This window comes from Marmota monax, unplaced genomic scaffold (assembly GCF_021218885.2).
Source record: "Marmota monax isolate L192 unplaced genomic scaffold, Marmota_monax_Labrador192_F-V1.1 WCK01_AAM20220418_F8-fsc00401, whole genome shotgun sequence".
NCBI lineage: Eukaryota > Metazoa > Chordata > Mammalia > Rodentia > Sciuridae > Marmota > Marmota monax.
The window spans coordinates 512,662-538,234 of NW_026692020.1; the positions used below are offsets into that span (position 1 = coordinate 512,662).

At 35.9% G+C, this 25,573-nt stretch overlaps 1 pseudogene; it reads left to right on the forward strand.

Annotated features, from left to right (window-relative positions):
• Positions 1-1,145: 1,145 nt before the first annotated feature.
• LOC124097396 (protein lin-7 homolog C-like) lies at positions 1,146-9,687 on the forward strand (annotated as a pseudogene).
• Positions 9,688-25,573: the final 15,886 nt, after the last annotated feature.

Consider the following 25,573-nt stretch of genomic DNA (forward strand, 5'->3'; position numbering starts at 1 on the left):
CGACACATCTTGAGCAGGAACCTGGAAAATGAGTTCAGTTGAATGTGTATGATGTTTGGAGAGTAGGGGATAAAAATGGGCATTCCCTACAAGAACACAGAGAAAGATATGGAAACTAGGATAAACATGGTTTTGAATATACCATCTTGACTGGAGTCGTGGTTAGCCTTAGGGATAATTAGAAATGAGGGTAGCTGGATGAGTTAGGGTCAGAGTACATAAGACTTGAGAAATAGGGAATAGAGAAACCAAAGTTTCTGGTGGGGACATTAAATGGATTAGAACAAAGTGTTGAAGTTGAATGGCAAGAGCAGGCCAGAAGCAACCAGATTATTAAAATGACATGGTTATGAAGTTTTTAAAACTTAAATGTGAAAGAATCTAACAACATCAACACAAACTAAGGGCTTGGATAGGTCAGTAGAATCCAAATATGGGGCAAAAAAGCAATTTTTCTTGGCTCATGAAAATTTCAAAAGTGGCCCTAAATAGTATTATTATATGATATTTCTTTTATATTTACATAAGATTCTGAATCAGTTTCTTAAGACTGTTACTGTACAGTACACTAAAGCCTTTCTTCCTCCCTTACCCAGTTATGGCCCATTTTCTTTGTACTTGCAGATATGAGTAAGATTCAAGCTTTGGCTTTTTAAAGTTAAAGTAAGGCTGCCAGAACCAAGAATTCATAATGTCATGTACACACTTAACTGTCACCTAATCTTGGCATTCAGGAATTTTAAAAGACCTTGGAGATAGAAACTTTTGTCTCACAGATGGAGAAACTGAGGCCAAAAAGGGGTAAGTGAGCAGTCCACAATCCTGGAAGTAGAATCCACGGAGTGTGACTCACCTACAAACGGCTTCAAGCCTTGGGAAAGGCGCGAAGCCAGGGCAGGGAGCAGGAGGCAGGGGAGAAGTTCTTTTCAATCTGGGAGGCCTGGGAATCCGAGATTCTGGCGACCCTAAGAACGACAGTGTCAACCCACACTTCGAAAAGGTACACCGTAATGTACTTTGAGGAGTGAGCGTTTGTCCTTCCTGATCTCGCGGTACCGGTCGACCCACGCCCTTCCGGCTCTCGCTAGGCTCCGCCTACCGCAGCTTCTCTTTCATCATTTCCTGTCGTTCTGTATTGCTAAGGGAGAAGATGGCGGAGCTGGGCGAACCTGTATGCCTGGAGAGAGGTGAGTGCAGCCAATGTCCAGACCGAGGTGGGTGGAAGGGATGAGGAAGTGCGGTGTCACTGGAGAGAAGGAGAGGTTGCCCAGGCTCAGACTCTGAACCTGCCTGCTCCTTGCGTGGCGGCCGCTGACGTTGCTGTCATTCACACGGTGGAGGGCGCTTATGATTTTTTGACTGTTCGCTAGACCCCTGTGTGTTCACACGCACTGTCCCGGGGCGTAGCACAGTTAATTACAATCTGCTCACGTTTGCCGACATACGCCGCACACGCACCCTCTGGGTGGGCACAGCAGATGTGGCGTTTAGGGATCTGTAAACCAGAACAACACATGTCACACACCCTGTTCGGATCCTCTACACACGTTGTACATACACTTGCACAAACCTAGTGGGCTTGCCTTCACCCACATATTGCACAATATCCGGACACAGGGCACTTTTCCACAAGAACTCGCCCTCCCTTCTTCATTACTTTTACCACAGCCTCCCTTGCATTCGTAATTTGGTATTTCCTAGCATTGGTACCCCTCTCAGGCACGAGGATGCTTTTCAAAACAATCCTACTGACTTGATCTTGGAAAGCTTGTTATGTAACTTATGTGAAGTAGTGGTAGATTGTAAAACACTTGGCAGGTGCGATCATATATATTTTTTTACACACCCTACAATTGCAAACTGTGATTAGTTGATTGCTTCTTGAAGGAAACTGTTAACAAAGGTAAAACCTAGTTTGCTGTGTAGTTACAGACCAGAGAGTCAGTGAAAATACAGATATTAAGATTTTGAACGCTCCATTGTCTTCCCCAAATCCTTTATTTCAGACAATTTAAACACGCTTTTGACACACAGGCATTTGAAGGTTTTCTTTTCTTTCTTTCTTTCTTTCTTTTTTTTTTTTTTTTTTTTTTTTTTGCTTTTGTTCTGTTTTGTTACCGTTCTGGGGATTGAACCCAGAGATACTTTACCACTGAGCTATAAACCCAGCCCTCCTTATTTTTTATTGAGATAAGGTCTCAGCTCAGGCTGGCCTTGAAATTGAGATCCTCCTGCCTCAGCCTCCCAAGTAGTCAGGACTACAGGTGTGTATAACTTGCCTGACTTAAAAATTATCAGTCAAGAAGTACCACAAATAAATTTAGCACTGTTGGTAAACAGCATAAAATGTAGATTAAAGTTATTTTGCACATATCATTTGAAGTTACAGTCTCAATATTCTTCTTTAAGAAGAAGATACATTTTTAGAATTGTATTTAGAAAAGCCTCTTTCCTTATCCCTTCCCACAAACAAATGTGCACATATGATTGTTAGTTTGCTCTTTATGATGTTCCTCATTTGGAAGTCTTAAGCCTCTTTCCTTATCCCTTCCCACAAACAAATGTGCACATATGATTGTTAGTTTGCTCTTTATGGTGTTCCTCATTTGGAAGTCTTTTTTTTTTTATAAATAAGATTGTTTCTCTACAGCCTACCAGGCCATTTATTGAAGCATAATTTTATAACAGAAGAGTAGCTTCTCTGAGTAGACTTTCTAAGATAGGCTTAAGACAAAGGTGACATCTTCCTCCTGAGCACAATGACGATGTGCTTTGCAGAAAGGAACAAATCTGTTGGTGCTAACAGAAGTAGGTGTTTTTCTTTTAAAGGTAGGTAGTTGTAGAATTCTAACATGTGGCAGTCTTGTATTTTTAAATGCAGTGCAAAATGTGGAACTTCATCCCCTAGCATTTAGTTTGGGTAGTTGTCTTTGCTTTTTGTTGTTGAATTTTTTTTTTTAAGTTCTTCAGTAGAATCTTCAGCACCTTGGTAGGGATGAATTATAAGTGGTTCTATTCAGCAGCATAGGAAAGTTAAATTATCTCAGAACTCTGTTAACAAATAACTCCCAGTAATCCTACAGTACAATATCAGTACATGTATTCAAGGTCCTGAGTGCCAGTTGGGCACAGTAGTGTATGTCTGTAATCTCAGCTACTGCAGAGACTGAGGCAGGAGGATCCTAAGTCCAAAGCCTGATTTGGCAACTTAATGAGACCCTTTCTCAAATTACAACAAAAAGAGTTGGGTATGTAGTTTATTGGTGGAGTGCTTGCCTCAAATGTTTAAGGCTCTGTGTTCAATCCCTGGTAATGGCAGTGGGAGGCAGTGGGGGGGGGGGATAGTGCCTTCTAAATCATCAAAACTTAATTCACAAAGGTACAAAAACAGGTAAGAAAAAAATCAAACAGATATTATCATTAATTGTTGAACATAACTTTGAATCTTGTAGAGTTTCTTAATAAAACACATCCCACACTTCTCAATGACAATTGACTAACATGCTTAATGGATTTGTATAAATGTATGCAACCCCTTAATATTTTTTAAGACTGATGCCAGTGTAACATTATATTTATGTTTGCTAAGCCTCTTTAAAAATATTATTTTGTTTGGTCATCAAATGCCTTTTATGAAGAAGGTGTATTATTTGCATTTTACAGTGAAAGGCACTGAGACACAAGGAGTTTAAGTAATTTGTTCAAGGTCTCACAACTGGTATGAAGAACAGAATTACATAGCTAGTTTTTTATGTTTTATTTTTAAAACTACGTATTTGATTGAAATTGTCTGAATTAAAACATTGTGTTAACAATCCTAACTTGAAAACAAATCAGTTAATTTTATTCAGTTTACTTTTAATTTAAATGTGTCCTAGCCACTAACTCAATCTGCTATTAAATAGTTCATATCTATGCATATATCATGTTTATCTTTAGAAAATGACCAGTGATTTCACTAGCACGTGGTCTGCTATTCAGTGCTTTGATTACTAATATGATAATTAAGTAAATTTTTATTGCTTAAATAGTTCCAATATTGCTACTGGCTTTTTTTGAAGCAGCGCAGTTAACATATCTGTCACATCTGAGCCCCAGTCCTTTCCTGTGACATTTAGTAGTTTATATTCAGTTTGTCTGTCTCTCAATTATTTTTTAAACTATACTTCTGTAACATGAGAAATTTTAAAATCTGTAAAATTTAATGTGCTCAGATTTTACATTCCTGTTCTCAATGTGTACATGAATTATCTCCTCTTTCTCATACAAAAACACAGATGCTTTGTTTTACCCCTTCTATTTTCTGCATACTGTTAGTCCTTGGGGAATTAATCCTAATTCCTACAGTGTTACATAGGCATTTCAAGAATCCTTAGAGAAAGTTATCTATCAGTATGTGTTTGTTTAACTCTAGATATTTTTAGAGCCATTGAATTGTTGGAAAAACTACAAAGGAGTGGAGAGGTACCACCACAGAAACTTCAGGCTTTACAAAGAGTCCTTCAAAGTGAGTTCTGCAATGCTGTAAGAGAGGTGAGTAAATATGATTAAAAGTTAATACATTTAACTTTACAGAGAAATCAAACATGATATATTCCAAGATTTAAAATATAACAACTTTTATGTTTTGCAGGTATATGAACATGTCTATGAAACTGTAGATATCAGTAGCAGTCCTGAAGTGAGAGCTAATGCAACTGCAAAGGTAAATTTGTTTATTTGCCAAAAGTGAGAATTCTTCATAAATTAGAGGTTGAAAATATACAATTATTAGATTCATAATAAGCTTATTTTAGAAGCTAACATAATATCTTTCAAATTATACCAAGCTTCCCAAGTACTAAGAAGTAGAACATTTTTATTACTGTAAGTAGTTTAGATAAGGCATTGAAAATGCTCTCACATACATTAATTATATACATATGAAATACATAATTGTGTTATATACAACATATTTACATGCAAAATAGCATCGATTTTATAATTTTATAATTGAGGATGAATTTCTCATTGATGAGGAAGTATCAAAATTGGATTATTTGTCTCAAACCACCACACAAATAGTAAATGGTAGAATAGGGTTATTTGATTTGTCCTTTACCCTAGCTGTGCAAATATGGTATAATGTCAGTAGTAGGCTACCTCTTCAGGGCTGAAGATGGAGTTTGTGTGCTTTTCCATATCAGATTTTCCCTCATAATACATTATTTCATTGTGTATTACTTGGGTAGATATGTTAATTCGAGTAGTAGATGACATACTAGACATAATCATTGCAGATTATTTTTTTATTGAGTTCCTGGTTTCCAAAAGGACAGATTGGATTCTCTATTGAATACAAATACTTAAACTTGTGGATATGGTTTATCAGAGTAGAAAATAGAAATTCAGTTTTTATACCTGAGTTGTATAACCTTCACAGCTTATTTAGTTTTTGAGCCTTAGTTCTGTTAGGTAGGAAATGAGAGCTTTTTTGGGTCTTCAAATAAGTCTTGATTTTCTTCTTACCCCTTGCACCTTTGTTCATGTACCCTGATCCAGCATGAAAAAATGGTACCAGATTCCTTGATTAACTTTAAAAACATAATGAAACAGGAAAATCTTAATTTTCTGTTAGAATTTAAAGAGAATATGGCTCTATTAAATCTTCTGTGGGTTTTTTTTACTTGTAATTAGATAGTTTGCTAGAGCAACAAAAAATATTCATGTTAGCTATACATGTGCCTGCTTTTCTTAATATAGAGACAATTCTTGATGTATTATTTATTTTGTGTATGGTGCAAAGAGTATACAAAAAATATAGCAGCCAAAATGACTATATATAAGGACAACTCTGTGTAGGTTGTTATAGGTATGGTGTATTTTACACAAATGCCAGGCTATCTGGCCTTGAAGCTCCTGACTGTTAGTGCATTAGGGTAGAATATTCCTGTTTAAATGTTATGTGCCCAGCAAGCCTGCTTGTCAAGCTCTGCACATGGAACTACACAAAAGTTCTAGACAGTGGATGAGAGTGTGCTAAAAAATTCTGTTTCATACATAGTCCTGGAGTATATATTCTTTTCAGTTATTATTTCTTTTTGGGGGGTTAGGGGTACCAGGGATTGAACTCAGGGGCATTCAACCACTGAGCCACATCCCCAGCCCTTTTTTGTATTTTATTTAGAGCCTTGATGTTGCTGAGGCTAGCTTCGAACTCGCAATCCTCGTGTCTCAGCCTCCGCTTACATTTCTTAAAAACCTGCTTAGCCTCTCAGAATGACCAGTGAATTTGTGAATACCCACACATCAAAAATGTGCCTCACAATGCAGATTGAATTCTTTAAAAATCATGTTACATGCATTCATAAATATACCACAGGGAATTTCATCTTTATGTATAATAAAAAGAATCAGTCAAATATAAATGAATGGATTAGCCAAAGAAAGTCAAGGAGATTGGGGAGAAGAGGGGAAAGGGGGAATTATGAACTGAAATTGAATTTCATGTAGCATGAGTTTGTCAAGATGAATCCAGCTACTATTTATAACTGTAAAGCTCTGATTAAGTGTGTGTGTGTCTGTGTGTGTCTGTGTGTGTCTGTGTGTGTCTGTGTTTATACATGCCTCAAAAGTAGTTTGATAGGTCAGGGATATACCTCAGTGTTAGAGTACATGTTTATTAACATGTATGAGTCCCTGAGTTTAATCACCAGCACTGCCAAAAAATAAAACAAAAAAGGTATTTTTTAAAAAGAGATGAAAGAACTGAAGTAAACAAAGGTCATATATTTTAAATATGTAAAATTTTTTTTCAGGCTACTGTCACTGCGTTTGCTACCAGTGAAGGACATTCTCATCCTCGAGTTGTTGAGCTACCCAAAAGAGAAGAGAGTCTTGGGTTCAATATTATGGGAAGCAAAGAACAAAACTCTCCAATCTATATATCTAGAATAATTCCAGGTGGAATAGCTGATAGGCATGGGGGCCTCAAATGAGGAGATCAACTTCTTTCTGTTAATGGAGTGGTGAGGATGAATTTTATTTATATTTGCAGTAATGTTCTGTGACCACTTGGTGGTGCCTGTGGATTGTAGAAAGAGAAGATGCCATTGCAAGGGATTAATAAACTTTGTAGTTTAGGAATGCTTTAAGTGAATGCTAGGCAGTACTGTTTAGGACAGTGGTTGTTTTATGTTTGTTTCTTTCTTTTTAAATGCAGCTCTGGGGATTGAATCAGGAGCTTTGCTCATACTGGTCAAGTGCTTTATCACTGAGCTCTGTCCCCAGCCCAATGATCTTTTTAAGGCACTCTTAAAAGTGGTTTGCATCCCTTCAATGTAAATTACCAGTGCTTCATCGGATTTTTATTACATAATTAAACTCTTCAGTAGTTTAAACAGTATACTAAATTAGAAATGTACCATCATATTTACTTTTATAGAATGGCAATTGCTTGATTTAATTCTGACATAGTGCAGTAATAAGACATGTATATTGAAATTCTAATTACTTGGAACTTAAAAAATGATTTCGAGACTGTAAGCAGAATTGATGTATCACTGGATTTCACACTGATAAAACAAGATTTAGCATTGAAAGGATGCAGTATCTCTATAGCTATACCGCCCTGAATGTGCCAAATCTTGTGTGAATTGATGCAAGGAAGACTCTCTTTACTTAATTTTAAATATTTATAGTTGTCATTATGCTCAAAACCTAAGTATCAATTGTGTGTGTGCATTTTTTTCCAGACCGTTGAAGGAGAACATCACAAAAAAGCTGTAGAACTGCTGAAAGCAGCCCAAGGAAAGGTTAAATTGGTAGTACGGTATACACCCAAAGTCTTAGAAGAAATGGAGTCACACTTTGAAAAAATGAGATCTGCAAAACACAGGCAACAGACCTAATATATTTAAAACTTTATATTCAATTTTGCTTTTTAGCTAGAGAAGATTTACTTGTGACCTACTAATGGCCACAATGACAATAACTGTAAAAAACAAAAAAAATACAAACACTGGATTGCATGGTGTCTATAGTCCACTAAAAAACATGCTTGTTATTGATAGGATCATGTTGTTAAATTGTATATTTTCAAAATTAATTGGTGTGTTTTTAAAATGTTGGGACCAAAGTAGTATAGAAGAATTATGGACTTAATTGTAAAATTATTAGAGGTATTTGTTGTAGAGCTTAATATATTAAAGAGAAGCATTGGTGCATATAAAAACATTAATGTTATTGTTATGCTTGTATTCTTGCATTACAGGGTAAATAAACCCTGAAGAAATCTTATTTTAATATAGCTACAGCTATAGTAGCTTTTAGGATATATCAACATTTCCTTATAAATTATAGCTTCCTGGTTCAATGTCTCAGCTGTATCCGAACTTTCAGCCAAGTTAAATCTTTTTTGGTTTTGAATCTCAGTAAATTAAGTAAGCTGTTTTTTTTTTTTTTTTCTTTTGCAGTAATTCACAATCTGCTCTTTGTGTGGGTTGGCACCTATTTATAATTCTTAAAATAAAGATAGCATAATGAGCCAAATACAGTAGATTTGCTTGGTACTGTTGAGCATGAGTAGCAGTAGTTTGTTTTCATTAATGCAATTTTTATAGTATATCTCAGAATTTTAAATCTTATAGAATGGTTCAGTCAATACCAAAGATACACAAAGGTGGTCTAGTATGATGAGGAAATGAAGGAATTTTCATCTTGTAAATGGATGGTTTGTGAATAAAGCTAAGCATAAAGTAAGTATATAATAGGTGCTTGATTTGTAAATTACAATTGTTAACCCCCCCTCCATTTTTTTCTTTAATTTTCTTATTATGTCAAAATGAGTTGACTCAGTGTTTCTCAACCTTAGTTTCATATTAGAAAGCCCTGCAGAGCTCAAAAATTATTAATACTTGGGTCCCCTCCCGTACAACTAAATCAGGGTCACTTGTTTATTTTAAAAAAAACATACCAGATGGTTCTAAGGGACATCCAGGGTTGAGAACCGCTAATTCTGTTTGCAAGTATCAGAATAGAATACTTCAATTTGTAGCTACATGCTGATTGATTATATTATTTATTTAGGCATAAAACATACTTGGCATTTCTTATTTAGAAAGTAATAATAGTCTACCTTTTTTCTTTTATTAAAAAACTAGTAGTTTAAATATAAACTTTTAATGTTTAATCTTTATGCCCCTTTTGCTTTAAAACTTACAAAGATAGTGTTTATTCTTTGAAAAAGCAGCTTAAAATTACAGATGAGAAATGTTGTCATTGATGATTACATGCTGTCTTGATATGGTCACTTTATCTTTTACTGTAATGCTAGATTATAGTGGCCTAGTTCTTTAAAAGTTTGATGATTCAGATATGTAGGGAGTTATTTTGTTGTCATTTTCCTCCTCTTCTAAATTTTTAGTTTATGTTTTATTTTTTCTTGTCAAGTATTTAAATAGTTTGGCTCAAATACTTTGTTTACAATTAAAATGGATATTATAGCATGTAGTAGAAGAAATAGCATGGCTTAGCTGGAAAGAATGTCAGCATGACTTGGTATAGACTTAAAAGAATACATGTTGTGAATATTTTATAATATGGAATGATCATTGAAATATTAAGGACTCTAGTAATTGTATTTCCTGAATAAATGTGTGTTTATGAATTTTTTTAACTTACAGTTTGTTGTTTCCTCTGCCAGCAGTCTGGTTTTACAGTTTTTATTGTCCAAAATTCATTACTGTTGTTTCTTTAAAGGTTATTATAGTAATTTAATTTAATTATAGTAATTTAATTCTGATTCTAAAGCTTATTTAAAATAAATTTGTATGTGTTATGACCTGTTCTTTGGAATTGAAAAAAAAATGATACAATTAGAAAAAGATGTGTTTCTGAACTCTGTTATCAAATAATTTTGCATAAGGTAAAAATAGAGTTCATGGTGATTGCCTAAATGAAACTTCAAGTTTCTATATTTTGCTTTGTCTTTCATAAAATGTAACTAAAGGAAAATTTCTGCTTTTTCAAGAGAGGCAGTGTGGTGTGTGATTGACAGCACATATTGTGGGCACCAGCTTCGATGATTTTAATCCCAGTTCTGACATTACTGTGAATGTTAGATAAGTTACTAAGTTCTTCATTCCTTAGTTCCCTCATCTGTCATCTATAATAAGTGTGCCTATAAGTGTTATGCCATTATTGCCATTATCTGTAAAGCCCTTAGAAAGATGCATGTGTTTGCTTTTATCTTCTCCCCCATGTAAAATAGCTTTAGGACCTTATCAGCAAAAAGGAAATAATCATAGTCCAGTAATTAAAATTAGCAAGTTCGTATTTTGAAGTTCAGAAAATGGGATCTTTAAGCTATGCTTAAAAATTTTTAGGAAGAATACCATAAAGAAATTACACATTTCTGTCCAAAGAAGCTCATGGAATTCTAACATTAGTGCACTTTTTGAGAAGTGGAAGATTTCGACCACACTCAGAGTGAAAATCATTGGAAGATAGGTGCAGGTAAGGGATTTGTTAAATAGAAAAGCAGTTTGTAAGAAGATGATCTAGATGGAAATAGTTAACTGCTGGTGTCATGTATTATAAGGCTTAATTCATCATCATTTTATATATATATGTATTTGGCAGTGGGTGGGATTGGATTTAGGGCCTCATGTATGCTAAGCAGGTGCCCTACCACTGAGCTACATCCCCAGCCCCCTGAACTCCTAAAAAGCATGGATGGACAGGGGTGATGCCGGAGGTGTAGTTCAGTGGCATATTATTTGCCTAGCATTGCATAAGGCTAGTGTAGGTTCCATCCCCAGCACTGCAAAAAACTAAAAAACACAAAAATACATGATAATGTACCAGGCAACCAGGGTTTAATAAAAGAAAAAAAAAAAAAAAAAACATTTGTTAGGCCTTACTTTCTTCAAAATTTCAGTAAACCAGACAATTCCCTAAATCTTTAAATTATTTTGTCATGTTCAGTATTGTTGATTGCTGTGATTTTAATATAATGAAGTGACCCAGGTTTTTATACATTTATTTCTTCAGTGGCAAATAATCTTCACTTGATGAAATTTTTAAGCTTTATATACAAAGCAAGAGGTAAAACTCATACAGAACCAATTTGTCAGTTTTCTTCCTTGGATTTTTACATTTTAAGAAAGGGACAAACCTAGAGTAATGGTATATGCCTGTAGTCCCAGCTACTGGAGGCTAAGGCAGAAGGATTGCTTGATCCCAGTTTTGAGATTCTCCTGAACAACGTAGCAGGATACATGCATCTCAAGAAACAAATAAGAACAATAAAAAACAGCTGTGCCACAAAAAATCACCAGGAAAAAGGGGAGTGATGTGGAGCAGATGCCTCTCGCATCTCTCAGAACCAGTAACAAAGTATGTGTAAGACCTAATTTTTATCCAGTACAGAAGTGTATTTTGGACACCCATTAAGGAAGATATTGTCCTTCAAAAATTTTTGTAAGGGAAGGAAGTAGAAAATTTTGAATTGAATTTGTTAGAGTCTCTAAAGCTGTTCTAACCAATTAGATTTTTTTAAAAATGGCATTGGAAGCACATAAGTTCTAAGTATGTGTTAGGGTTTTTTTGTTTGTTTTCTTTTAAGTAATTCATCAGAGGGAAAAAAATTCTATACCCAAGTGAAAAATTTTATTTTTTAAAATTCTTTTGTAGTTGTACATGATGAGTGTATTTTGACATAAAACATCTGTAACTTCCCATTCTTGTGGTTGTACATTATGTGAAGTTACACTGGTCATGTATTCATATATGAATATAGGAAAGTTACATCTGATTCATTATGCTGCCTTTCCCATCCTTACCCCACTTCCCTTACCTTCATTCCCCTTTATCTAATTCAATGAACTTCTGTTCTCTCCCCCCCCATTGTGTGTTATCATGTGCATATCAGAACATTCTGCCTTAGGTTTTTGGAGACTGGCTTATTTCACTTAGCATGATAGTCTCCATTTCTAGTCACTTACTGGCAGATGCCATAGTTTCATTATTCTTCATTGCTGAGTAATGTTCTGTTGTATAAACACCCCACATTTTCTTTATTCATTCATCTATTTCTGGTATCTCTTCTTTGACAGTCTTGAGCCCTGAATTTAGATGCTACCTAACCTGTAACTGTTTTAAGGTGTTACAAATGAACGGTCTCCAAAGCATAAAAAGAGAGATTGGAATCCTAATCCCCAGTACCTCATATTATGGCCTTATTTGGGGATAGAGTATTTCAAATGTAATCAAGTTTAAATGAGTTCATTAAAGTTATTCTTTATGGCTGAGTAGTACTCCATTGTGTACATACATTACATCTATTCATCTGTTGAAAGGCACCTAGATTGGTTCCATAGCTTAGCTATTTGGAATTGAGTTGCTATAAAAATTGATGTGATTTTCAGTGTGGTATGCCGATTTTAAACTCCTTTGTATATATACTAAGGAATGGAATGACTGGGTCAAATGGTGGTTCTATTCCTAGGTTTTTTGGGTTTTTGTTTTTGTTTTTTGATGAGTCTTCCTACTGCTTTTTCAAAGCAGTTGCAGCAATTTGCAGTCCCACCAGCAATATATTAATGTATCTCTTTCCTGACATTCTTGCCAACATTCATTGTTGCTTGAATCATTTGACAGTAAATGGACAGATCTGGAGATTATCATGCTAAGTTAAATAAGCCAGTTCCCAAAAGGCAAATGATTTCTCTGATATGTAGAAGCTAAACTACAATAAGGGGAAAAAGGGGATAGAAGTTCAGCAAATTAGGAATGAAGGGAAGGGAGGCAGGGATAGGAAGGAGAAACAGATGAATCTGATTTTATATATATATATATATATATATGAAAATATCAGTGAATCCCACCATCATGTACCTTTACAAGAATGGGGTCCTAACTAGAATAAGTTATATCCCATGCTTCTATAATTATATCAAAATAGATTCTATTGTCATGTATAACTAAAAAGAGCCAATAATTTTTAAAAAATCAAGAGCAAAAGGAAAGATTGCTGCATTTGTTTAAGGGGTGGGGGAGAATTTGTTAGAATGGACCCTAATCCAATATGGCTGGTGTCCTTACTAAATAAAGAGAATTTGGACACAGAGATAACATAGGGAGACCATGAATAATCCTTAGAGATGCTTCTCTACATGTTAAGGGATGCTAAAGCTTGCCAAAAAATCACCAGGAAAAAGGGGAGTGATGTGGAGCAGATGCCTCTCGCATCTCTCAGAACCATTGCTGATTTCTAGATCTTGGAATTCTAGCCTCTGGAACTGTGAGATAATAGCTTTCTTTTAGATACCTCATTTGTAGTACTTTGTTAATTCATCTCTAAAAAAATGAATATGTGATAATCCACCTTTTGGTGGCACCACTATCAAAAATGGGTACTGGAATAAAATGTGGTCCCTTCCATGTTCAATAAAAAGGTTCCCATGGAATTAGTCTTGACTAAGGAAGGATGAGATTCCTGATCTTTGAGAGTAAGGAGGATGCTACACACCTGTGTAGCTGTTAGCTTGTTCCTCCTGGGACTTGTCTGGGACTCCTGAGCTTGTCCCACCTAGGCTCAGCCTCACACAATGTAGCTTTTTCCTCACTTTATGTCAGCTATTAATAGCTCTCATCTCAACTCTAGGCTCTGGCAATGTCTCCTTAAATACTGAGGAGAGGAATTTCTGCAGCAGCTGTGGCCCCAGTTGGACTGTGATGAGACTGTTTTTGGCCAGAAGTATTAAACCCAGTAAAGTTTTGTGCAGGCTTCTTATGATCCATGTACTTTATACAAAGCATTAATTCAACCAGAACTGATTACATTGCTCGCTCCTTAAAACTTCTTTGTACTTCGGGTAAAATCAAAATACCTTGCCATGACCTAAAAGGTTCTGTGTAATCCATTTCCTGCTTCCTCTAGGTTCTCATTTCATTGCCCCATTTGTTATCCTACACACCAGTTCCCCTTACTGGAAAACTTTCCCTCTGGTTCTTCGAGTCTCACCGCTCACTCGGTTGTCAGCAGAAGTCACCACTTCCACTAAACCTTCTGTTCACTTCCTCTAAATTTGGGTTCCTCATCATTTTGTTAATATGGTTAAGATATTTTTAACATTTTTAATTTCACTTTCTCCATTAGAATTTAAGTTCTGCAACAGCAAGAAGGATCATAGCTATATGTCTATCACTTGGACATATAGTGCCTGAAACATAGTATGATGATTCGTTATAGCTTGTTGAATTGGCTTACTTTCTATAAGCTTATGGATAGATCAAGAACTTACATTTGAAACAAAAACATTCATGCATACAATACAGATTTGTCAACTGATTCTGATATTAAATTAAATATCCTAGCAAGAACCTAAATACAAAAGATAATACCTTTGTCAATCTTATCTCATTCCATTAAAATGTCATGTACAATTTATGGAGGACAACAATGAAGGTTATTTTAGTCTTTTATAATAAAAAAAACTCCAAATCTTTTGTATATATAATTTTGTGGTGCTGGCAGTCAAACTCAGGGCCTCACATATGCTAGGCAAGTGTTGTACCCCAAACGTACATCCCCAGCCCAATAGCTGAAATTTATGCACTCACTAATATCTGGTTTTAAAAACGTTTTAATAATTATTTAAGGATGTCAGAAGGAACTAACTGAAGAGAAAACAAAAAAGAAAGTTGGAAGAAGAAATTTACCAGCAATGGTTTCATTCACATTAGCTTTTCATTGCTGTAACAAAATACCTGAGGAAAAGGATGAAAGATTTATTTGGCTCATGATAGAGGTTTCAGTCCATAATAGAGGTTTCAGTCCATGGTTTGCTCAATTTCTTTGTACAGAACAACATTGTGGAAGGATGTGACAGAGGAAAGCTGTTCACCTCATGGCAACTGGGCAGCAAAGAAAGCTAGAGAAAAGAGCTAGGGGACAGGATATTCCCAAAGGCACACCCCAAGGACTCACTCCATTCAAACGGATTCCACCTTGTACAGTTTCCACTACCTCCTAATAGTCCTTCAGCTATGAACCCATCAAGGGATTAATACACTGATGAGGTCAGAGCCCTCATGAAAATTTTCCAAAAGTCCCATATCTGAACACTGAAGCACTAGGAATCAAGCCTTCAATACGTGAGCCTTTGGGGGGACATTCCAGAGCCAAACCATAACAATACATTTCAATAAAATGAGCTTTATATTTGAGTCTCAGTGGGTAGAAACTATAAAAATCATTATTGTGTTTATTCATTTAGTGTGCATGTACTCAACAACTATCATGTACTGGACAGTGTGCTTAGGATTCAGCAGTAAAGAAGACAGCTGAGAAGGGGCTTATGTTATAGTGGGAGAGACAGACGAATGAGAAAACAAGTAATGTAAATTTAGCTGATGATGAGCATCATAAATCCAGCAGGATGGGAGGGCTAAAGAGCAATAAGTAAAATAAGACTCAATAGCAAATCTCAAGATTCACAACCTGTGATTTCATGCTGGGCTGTGACTGGGGTGTTTCAGGGACAGGGCTCAATAGGTCTGAGCAGCTAGCTCAGAGTTTTTATCAGAACTCAACAGCACCAATTGCACTCCTATAATGCTTGAAGTCATTAAGTACTAACACTATTTTTTAAAGCACCTGTCATGTTCTGATGATGCTCCCTTTCTAACACTTCCATCAGCTCCCCACTCCAGTGAGAATAAAATCCTAAATTCCTCAAAATCTAAGTATGATCCTCTGAACCCTGCAAAACCAAGCTTCTGCCTCCTACTCTACTGTTCTTTAGTCTCCAAGATGACAAGACCTTTATACTTGCTGATCCCTCTCCCTGAAATCTCCTTCAATTTCTGCTTGTATGTATTTATTTGCTTGTATACATATTTTTGCAGCTCCCCCACCTATCAAGACTATAAACTTGAAGGGCAGGCTGGATCCTTATTCATTCTTTCATTCATTCAGTCTCACCAGAACTGAAAACCATGCCTGGCATATAGCAGACAATATTTATTGAGACAACAATTTGAAAGAATGCAGTCATGCTATTTTACTGAGGACAGGAAAGAGCTCTGAGGAGATGACTTTTTAATAAAGACTGGAATGGTGTGATTTGAAACTACTGAGTCTAATGTCTGGTGAATAAGGGTTTTTGACAGGTACTAAAACAGGCTTCCTCAAAATTAGCCAGACTGACCCATCCAGCACAGGCTTCTCCACCAGGATTGAAGTCTGACCACTCCCAAGGTGTAGCTTGTTCACTTGCCAGACAGATAAGGCCCTGCCTCCTCTTCTCAGATTTACCAAAGGATCCTCATTCTGTCTTCCAAGAATGGAAGCAGTTAGAAGCGACCACTGAGGTAGAAGTGGAACCTATCAAGTATGGCATTCCAGCAGTCAAGTAAAAATATGAGCACAAAATTTTGTGAGTAGAATAGCTGAAAACAAAATTCACATTTTTAAATCAATTTGGTTGCAAATACTGGCAAAATAGTTTTAAAGCCCCAAGTGTGTGATTATTTATAATATTAATATTTTAATTTTGAAGCTGAGGAAAAAGAAATCGATAATGCGTGTGCATACACACAAAATTTTCCCTACTACTTTGTGTAAATGAAAAACAGATTTATTACACCGCCTGCGGATAATCGTTCTCAGTTTACTTTTTACCACAAGGTGGCGCCAAACTGCTATGGTTTCTATTTTAGAATTTTCTGGCAGTTCTTGCTAGCTAAAGATCCAGTCTAAGCTTAGAAATACACCTGATCTTTTCTTTTGAATTCAAAATTAAAATTGAAATGCATTTTACAAAATTAAAATCTTGTTAAATGTGGAGAAGCAACTCTTTCCAGTCCTCCATCCTAGTCTGTTGGCTCTGCCAGTCTTCCTCAGCTCCTTCTCCATTTCCCCTCATGAAGGTTTCCCCTAATAAATCTCTCACATGAGTAATCTTTTATTGGTGTCTGCTTCTCTGAGGACCTACACTTGCATAGTCATCTAGCAGAGAGTCATAAAAGTGTGGGGCTATATCAAAATCAGGAAATTTTGTTTGGTAGTTGAGGATTGAACCCAAGGGCACTTAAACACTGAGCCACATCCCCAGCTCTATTTTGCATTTTATTTAGAGACAGCATCTCACTGAGTTGCTTAGCACCTCAATGTTGCTGAGGCTGGCTTTGAACTCATGATCCTCCTGTCTCAGCCTCCCTAGCCACTGATATTACAGGTGTGTGCGCCACCATGCCCAGCAGAATCAGGAACTTTTAAATATTGGGAATCCAGGGTCTCATGTGAGACCTACCCTAATAGAATCAAGGGAGGTGGAACCACTTCTCCACATAGTTAATATGTAGACATTTCTGCATTAATCAAAGTTGTTCAGTTCCTAACAGAGTAGCTTCTGAGTAGGTATGTGGTAAATCCTTCTTGAAAAACTGAAATTAAAAATCATTGAAAAACTTCACAGCTTTATGTTATTTTATAATAAAAGGAATACACTGGAAGAATTCCTATAATTTTTCCCCATCACTTCAAGATCTTCCATTTAACCTTTCATATTAAATTTTTTAAACTTCTGTACTCTAGATTCATATATTTTGAACTCAATATAAGATGAGCATGTATGAGAGAAATATTAGTAAATATTACCAGACCTCGTAATATAGCATTTTGGGTACCACTGTCTAGCATCACTGACCTGTTCTATGCTGTGTTTTTTGGTTTGGTTTTATTCCTTTCCAAAGAAATCTGAAAATTACACATAATTGGCAGTTTGATGTGTTTTTATAAGAATTACCTCATGATTATTTATTTATTTACTTACTTACTGTGGTGCTGGGGAGTGAACACAGGGCCTTGTGTATACCAGGCAAGTACCCTACCATTGAGCCACATCCCCAGCTGCCCACCCTTGAATCTTTTTAGTTCTTGAAAAACATTTTTCAAAAACCTTAGGAATGTTAAATTTTCCATTCTGTCACTTCTCTTATTTTGAAAAATCATAGTAAGCAGTCATTAGACAAAAAATAAAAATAAAAATTAAAAATAACTAATTGCTTGGGAATTACCCAAGAAGTATTTGGGAGTGCCATTTTGAGACTGTATTATGTCCAGTATAGAAAAAGAGAGACAGAATGTGAAGTCTTCCCTCCACATCTTACCAAAAGATTTCTCTCTTAAATCTCTTGTTATCTACTTCTTTTCTAGATTTTCCAAATATGCAGATAAGGAAGAGCTTTCCAGGATGCTCTACCCCAAATGCTGGTTTTCAGTATGCACATTGTGGTATGCATGGATTTTGCACAGAGCTCCCTAAAATAACTGTTTTTCCAAAGTGTTTAAAGTTTTCTTTGGAATTCCAGAGGAATGAAAATGTCCTTGATTCCATGACTGAACTTTGTGTTGGCATTTTCATTTTAACAAATTCTTAGCAAGACCATGTAGTAATTGTTTTGGGTTTTACTCTGATGTTTCCTGCCTTTACTCTTTCTCAACAATATCTGGCTTCTTTAACAATCATTGAATTTTTTACCTAGTTTTGTTCCTCCCCAGTAGTTGACACACTCAGATGTTGGAGCCCACGTGTGGTTCTGCAATTCAGAAGCTGTTCCTTAGGGTTGCATTTTCCTCTTGTGTTAAAATTGAAAAGGAAAGATCAAGAAAAGAAAATCACATTTAGAAAGGATTAGGCGAGAATAGGAAAATACTTCTGATATTTAACCAACTGTTTTGAAATCTGGGGTAAATATGGGTCTTTAGAAGAACTGAAAAGGATTTCTTTTTTTTAAATTTTTTTTTTTTATTGGTTGTTCAAAACATTATAAAGCGCTTGACATATCATATTTCATACATTAGATTCAAGTTGGTTATGAACTCCCAATTTTACCCCAAATACAGATTGCAGAATCACATCGGTTACACATCCACATTTTTACATAATGCCCTATTAGTAACTCTTGTATTCTGCTACCTTTCCTATCCTCTATCATCCCCCCTCCCTCCCCTCCCATCTTCTCTCTCTACCCCATCCACTGTAATTCATATCTCTCCTTGTTTATTTTCCCATTCCCCTCACAACCTCTTATATGTAATTTTGTATAACAATGAGGGTCTCCCTCCATTACCATGCAATTTCCCTTTTCTCTCCCTTTCCATCCCACCTCATGTATCTGTTTAATGTTAATCTTTTCTTCCTGCTCTTCCTCCCTGCTCTGTTCTTAGTTGCTCTCATTATATCAAAGAAGACATTTGGTATTTGTTTTTTAGGGATTGGCTAGCTTCACTAAGCATAATCTGCTCTAGTGCCATCCATTTCCCTGCAAATTCTATGATTTTGTCATTTTTTAGTGTTGCATAATACTCCATGGTGTATAAATGCCACATTTTTTTTTTATCCATTCATCTATTGAAGGGCATCTGGGTTGGTTCCACAGTCTAGCAATTGTGAGTTGTGCTGCTATGAACATCGATGTAGCAGTATCCCTGTAGTACGCTCTTTTAAGGTCTTCAGGGAAAAGTCCAAGAAGGGCAATAGCTGGGTCAAATGGTGGTTCCATTCCCAGCTTTCCAAGGAATCTCCATACTGCTTTCCAGATTGGCCACAGCAGTTTGCAGTCCCACCAGCAATGTACAAGAGTACCCTTTTCCCCACATCCTCTCCAGCACTTGTTGTTGTTTGACTTCATAATGGCTGCCAATCTTACTGGAGTGAGATGGTATCTTAGGGTGGTTTTGATTTGCATTTCTCTGACTGCTAGAGATGGTGAGCATTTTTTCATGTACTTGTTGATTGATTGTATGTCCTCCTCTGAGAAGTGTCTGTTCAGGTCTTTGGCCCATTTGTTGATTGGGTTATTTGTTTTCTTATTGAGGCATAAAAATAGGAAAGGAAGAACTTAAATTATCACTATTTGCAGATGACATGATTCTATACCTAGAAGACCCAAAAGGGTCTACAAAAAAACTACTAGAACTAATAAATGAATTCAGCAAAGTGGCAGGATATAAAATCAACACACATAAATCAAAGGCATTTCTGTATATCAGTGACAAAACTTCTGAAACGGAAATGAGGAAAAACACTCCATTCACAATATCCTCAAAAAAAATAAAATACTTGGGAATCAACCTAACAAAAGAGGTGAAAGATTTATATAATGAAAACTACAAAACCCTAAAAAGAGAAGTAGAAGAAGATCTTAGAAGATGGAAAAATATACCCTGTTCATGGATAGGCAGAACTAACATCATCAAAATGGCGATATTACCAAAAGTTCTCTATAGGTTTAATGCAATGCCAATCAAAATCCCAATGGCATTTCTTGTAGAAATGGATAAAGCAATCATGAAATTCATATGGAAAAATAAAAGACCCAGAATAGCAAAAGCAATTCTAAGCAGGAAGTGTGAATCAGGCGGTATAGCGATACCAGACTTAAAACTATATTACAGAGCAATAGTAACAAAAACAGCTTGGTACTGGTACCAAAACAGGAGGGTGGACCAATGGTACAGAATAGAGGACACAGAGACTAATCCACAAAGTTACAACTATCTTATATTTGATAAAGGAGCTAAAAGCATGCAATGGAGGGAGGATAGCATCTTCAACAAATGGTGCTGGGAAAACTGGAAATCCATATGCAACAAAATGAAACTGAATCCCCTCCTCTCGCCATGCACAAAAGTTAACTCAAAGTGGATCAAGGAGCTAGATATCAAATCAGAGACTCTGCGTCTGATAGAAGAAAAAGTTGGCTCCGATCTACATATTGTAGGGTCGGGCTCCAAATTCCTTAATAGGACACCCATAGCACAAAAGTTGATAACAAAAATCTACAAATGAGACTTACTTAAACTGAAAAGTTTTCTCTCAGCAAGAGAAACAATAAAAGAGGTAAATAGGGAGCCTACATCTTGGGAACAAATTTTTACTCCTCACACTTCAGATAGAGCCCTAATATCCAGAGTATGAAAAGGATTTCTGACTCAGGATATTCAACCAGGCCAAGAGAGTAAGAGGCTTTTTTGGTGATGTTTTGAAAAAGGGCTGGCTTCAAGCCAGTCCTGCCATAAGCCTCACTACTAGCCCTCTCATCCCAAAAGGTTCATAAGCTATGCACAGGTGGTATGTGTGGCTGCCAGTCACCCTCAACCCTTGCCCAAGCTTAGAATAAAGAGAAGCCCAAATTCAGCCAAGTGTGTAGCTTAAAAGGATGTTTCAAATTTGTCAGCAATTTTACATTGTTACCGAATTTTTTGTCCTTCAAAATAATCAGTTTTAAAATAACCTTAAAAAATAAATGCTGTTTCATATGAACAATAAAAGATGTTGAGACACAGAAGGAGAAGACAAGTGAGAAAAATCACCCTACTTAAGACTTGAGAGGATGACTGCTAGCTTCGGGGGCCTAATGTGAGAGCGTCACTATTCCAGAGTCCTGGATACAAGTGCAGAGACTCACAGCATGGAGACAATCCAATGGCAATTGATGAGGGAAATAGTTCTTATCTTGAATATTCAATTATTAGAGTCTATGTCTATAGATGTTTGTTCAGTGGGGATTAGACCCAATAGTCTTTCTTTATTCTCTGAATCTATCTTAGTTTGAAATGTTTTTGTACGTGTGTTTGTGTATATTTACTCTACATATTCAGCCTCTAATTTCAGATGGCAGTTTTGCACCTGTGTTTTTGTTTAAACTCAATAGTCATTTCTCAACAGGTTATCTAATTATATCAAGAACAATTATGTTAAATATATTTGGTATGACTTTTAGATAAAGGGTAAGATAAATTCTAAGTGTGTAGGACTACCTCTGAGCCATTTGTTTTGGAAAGAGAGGTATTTTAAAACTCATGGGTGTGTGTGTGGGGTGGAGGCTGGGGTTGTGGCTCAGTGGTAGAGTGCTTGCCTAGCATGTATGAGGTACTTCAATCCTCAGCACCACATAAAGATATATATGTAAAATAAAAGTATTGTATCTACAACTAAAAAAAAGTCTTAAAAAATAAATAAAAATAAAACTCATCACGGGTTTTTCTTGGTGCATCCTATAATATTATCTTCAAGTATCAGCTCACAATGGACATCAAAAGTTTAAAATTGCTTGAATTCAAATCATCAGAAAAGATGGTCACCTTTGAAGTGTGTCAATCTGAATTTTACATAATTTGTAAAAGATTTTCAAAAATAATCAGGAGAGTTCAATAAAAAATTAGCATCCTTTATTGCAAGCACAGTTGGCAGACAAAGCCTATGATCAATGACTAGTCCAACACTTGTTTTTATGGAAAAAAAATCTTATTAGAACAAACACATCACATTTGTTTTTATATTTTATATTGTTGCTTTCATGCTACAATGGCAGATTTGAAAAGTTCTGACACAAACCATATGGCCCACAAAGCCCAAAATATTTACTATCTGGACCTTAACAGAAATCATTTGCTGACCTCTACTATAAAACAATAAAAACAAATATAAACAGTCCAATAGGAAACAGGCAAAGAAAATGAATAGGCAATGCAGAGAAGAGCACGCTGGAATGTCCAACAAATATACGGAAAAAGATGCACTTTTAATCCAGGAGATTCAAATTTAGACCACACAGAGATTTCATTTTATATGTGATAGATTTGCAAATATTTTAAGTCTTGTAATACCAAGTGGTGGTAAGATGTAGAGTAATGGAGATTCTTATTCTCTGCTGAGGAAAGTATCAATAAGTACAGTCATTTTTTAGGGCAATTTAGAAACATCTAGTAATGGTTAATGTATATAATCTATGATAGAGAAAATCCCCTTAGCAAACATACATACATTCACAGGTGTGTGTGTGCGCATGTGCATGCACACACAAACACACACACACAGGGAGGTATATGGTATGATATAAAGGAAATATAGATATTTTGGAAAAACTTCTGCATATATGATCATGTGAGCAATGAAATATACACAAGATTATTCCTACTTGTATTGTTAGAAAAAATAAAATAAAATAAACACTGTTAACCAAGAGGATCGATAAATAAATAGTGGTGAAGATTTATTATGTCCATTTGACTGGGAAAGGATGCCCAGATAACTGGTAAAAGATTATGTCTCACTGCATGTTTGTGAAGGTGTTTCTGAAAGAAATCAGGATTTGACTATGTAGACTGAATAAAGATGCTCTTGTTGAGCAGGTAGACATCACATCCATTGTAGGTTTGAGTAGACCAAAAAGTTGGAGGAAGAGTGAATTTGTTCTGTTTTAGTTGGGACACCCATCTTCTCCTGCCTGTGGATTTCTGAAGTCCTGGTTCTCCAGCCTTCCCCCTCAGTCTGGAGCATATAACTCATCTATAAGTTCTGGTTCTCTTGGGTTTAGATTGGCACTAACCCACTGGATTTACCGACCTTCAGCAGACTGATGGCAGATCTTGTGACCTTGCTTCATTAATTGCCTGAACCAATGCTTCCTAATTAATCTCTTTGCATATATCTCTACATGTCCTGTTGATTCTGTTCTCTGGTAAAACCTGGGCATATTTTATAAATGTAATCCAATATAGTAATAAATATTAATTAACAATAGCAGCCAGATACACACCCATCCCATTGACTTCCAGGAGCATGGCAAATTTGAGGCCAGTCTTGGCAATTCATTGAGACTCTGTCTCAAATAAAAATATAATGGACTGAGGATGTGCTCAGTGGTAGAGCACTCTTCGTTCAATTCCCAGTACTGATATATTTTTTTAACATTTTGGTCATCCTCAAATATTACTACTCCTTATAATTTATGAAAGATTAAGGTGAACTCTTGTTTCATTTTGTTTTGTTTTTTTGTTTTTATGCTCTCTTGGAACATCTTATTTAAGAGATGAAGACTAATAGGTCAATTTATCATTAATGTGAAGCTTACATAATGTAGTGACTGTAAGAAATAATAACTATTTAATAAAGCTTAACATTTTTCTTCTCTAGAAAAGTTCTTGTTTTCCAATATTTTGTCTTTTTGGCTAAGTCACAGATTTATATCCTTTTTTTTCCTTAACTTTTTAATCTGACAAACAATAGGAATTTATTCTTTAACAAAATCTACATCTCTTTTTGTTCAAATTCTGAATGTCTCCTTTCATCCAAGTTTCCAGGCATAAAATTTTATTCCTGGAAAGGGAAGAATAACATTCTCCAAATGTGGATCATAGACCACCTGTATTACTTTAACTTGATGTGCTTCAAAATGTGGATTCCTGAGCCCCACCCAGCCCTACTAAATCATTCTGTATTTTTTTTTAAATTAAACTTCACATATTATTCTTATGATCACTAAAATTTGAAAAAAAAATACTTTTTTATTTTTAATTTTTTTGGTTCTGGGGATTAAACTCAGGGCCTCTTTCTTGCTAGGCAAGTGGTCTACCACTGAGCTACATCCCTAGCCCCAAAACACTACCTAAAAAGAAAAAAAAAATGAATTTTTTGGTTGAAATAAAATTAATCAGTATAGACTATAATTGTTAATTTTAAAATAGCAGAGAGTAGTGATATCTTTGCAAGAGAAATTCTGTCATCTTTCAGCATTATTAAGGAAGAGAGGAAAAAGGGCCTGCCATCCCAGCAACTGGGGAGCCTAAAGCAGAAGGATTTCATGTGTGAGGTCAGCCAGGGCAACTTAGTGAGAACCTGTCCCAAAATGGATATAAAAAGGACTGGATCAGGTGTGGTATAGCACACCTGTGAATCCCTTGGGATTGGGAGGCTGAGACAGGAGGATCAAGAGTTCAAAGCCAGCCTCTGCAAAGGCAAAATGCTAAGCAACTCAGTGAGATCCTGTTTCTAAATAAAATACAGATAAGGCTAGGGATGTGGCTCAGTGGTTGAGTGCCCCTGTGTTCAATCCCTAGAACCACATACACACAAAAAAGTGTGTACGTGTGTGTGTATGTGTGTGTGTATGTGTGTGTGTGTGTGTGTGTGTGTGTGTAATGAAAAAAGAAAACAGAAAAGAGAGGACTTAAATAAAAGAAATTTTAGAATTTTCTCCTCACTTCATTTACTCATGAATGTTCCCAGAAAATAATAGAAATGACTTAGACAAATCAAGAGAAGGATCCCAGAACAGCAGACAAGGAGCCAGGAGCTGCCTGTGATGATCTTGAGCAGAACACAGTATTTGAGAGTTCAGAGGGTTGCTCTAAGTTCTCTTTCAGCCCTACAGTCAGCAGAAATATGTCATTCCTAAAACTGTGAAGTCATGTCTGTATTTATTGACTCTCTAGAATAAATTTATAGTATGTTAGTCATTTGCCCAACCTGGCATTATTTTTATGGTAAACTCTTGAACACAAAGATAATGGAAAATTTTCATTTTAAAACAACTTATAGGTCTGTGCCAACTTGTTTCCATTGTCTTTAATTTTACCTACATGAGATGACTAGTTAACTTTATATGATGGTGACATTTTAAACCCTTTTTGCTTTAGTTTAATGGATTCATAAAATGTGTCTCCAATATGGAGTAAAGCAACCCAAAGACAAAGCAGAAATCAAGAAGGGAGGTACCCATAAACTTGTATTTCGTAGAG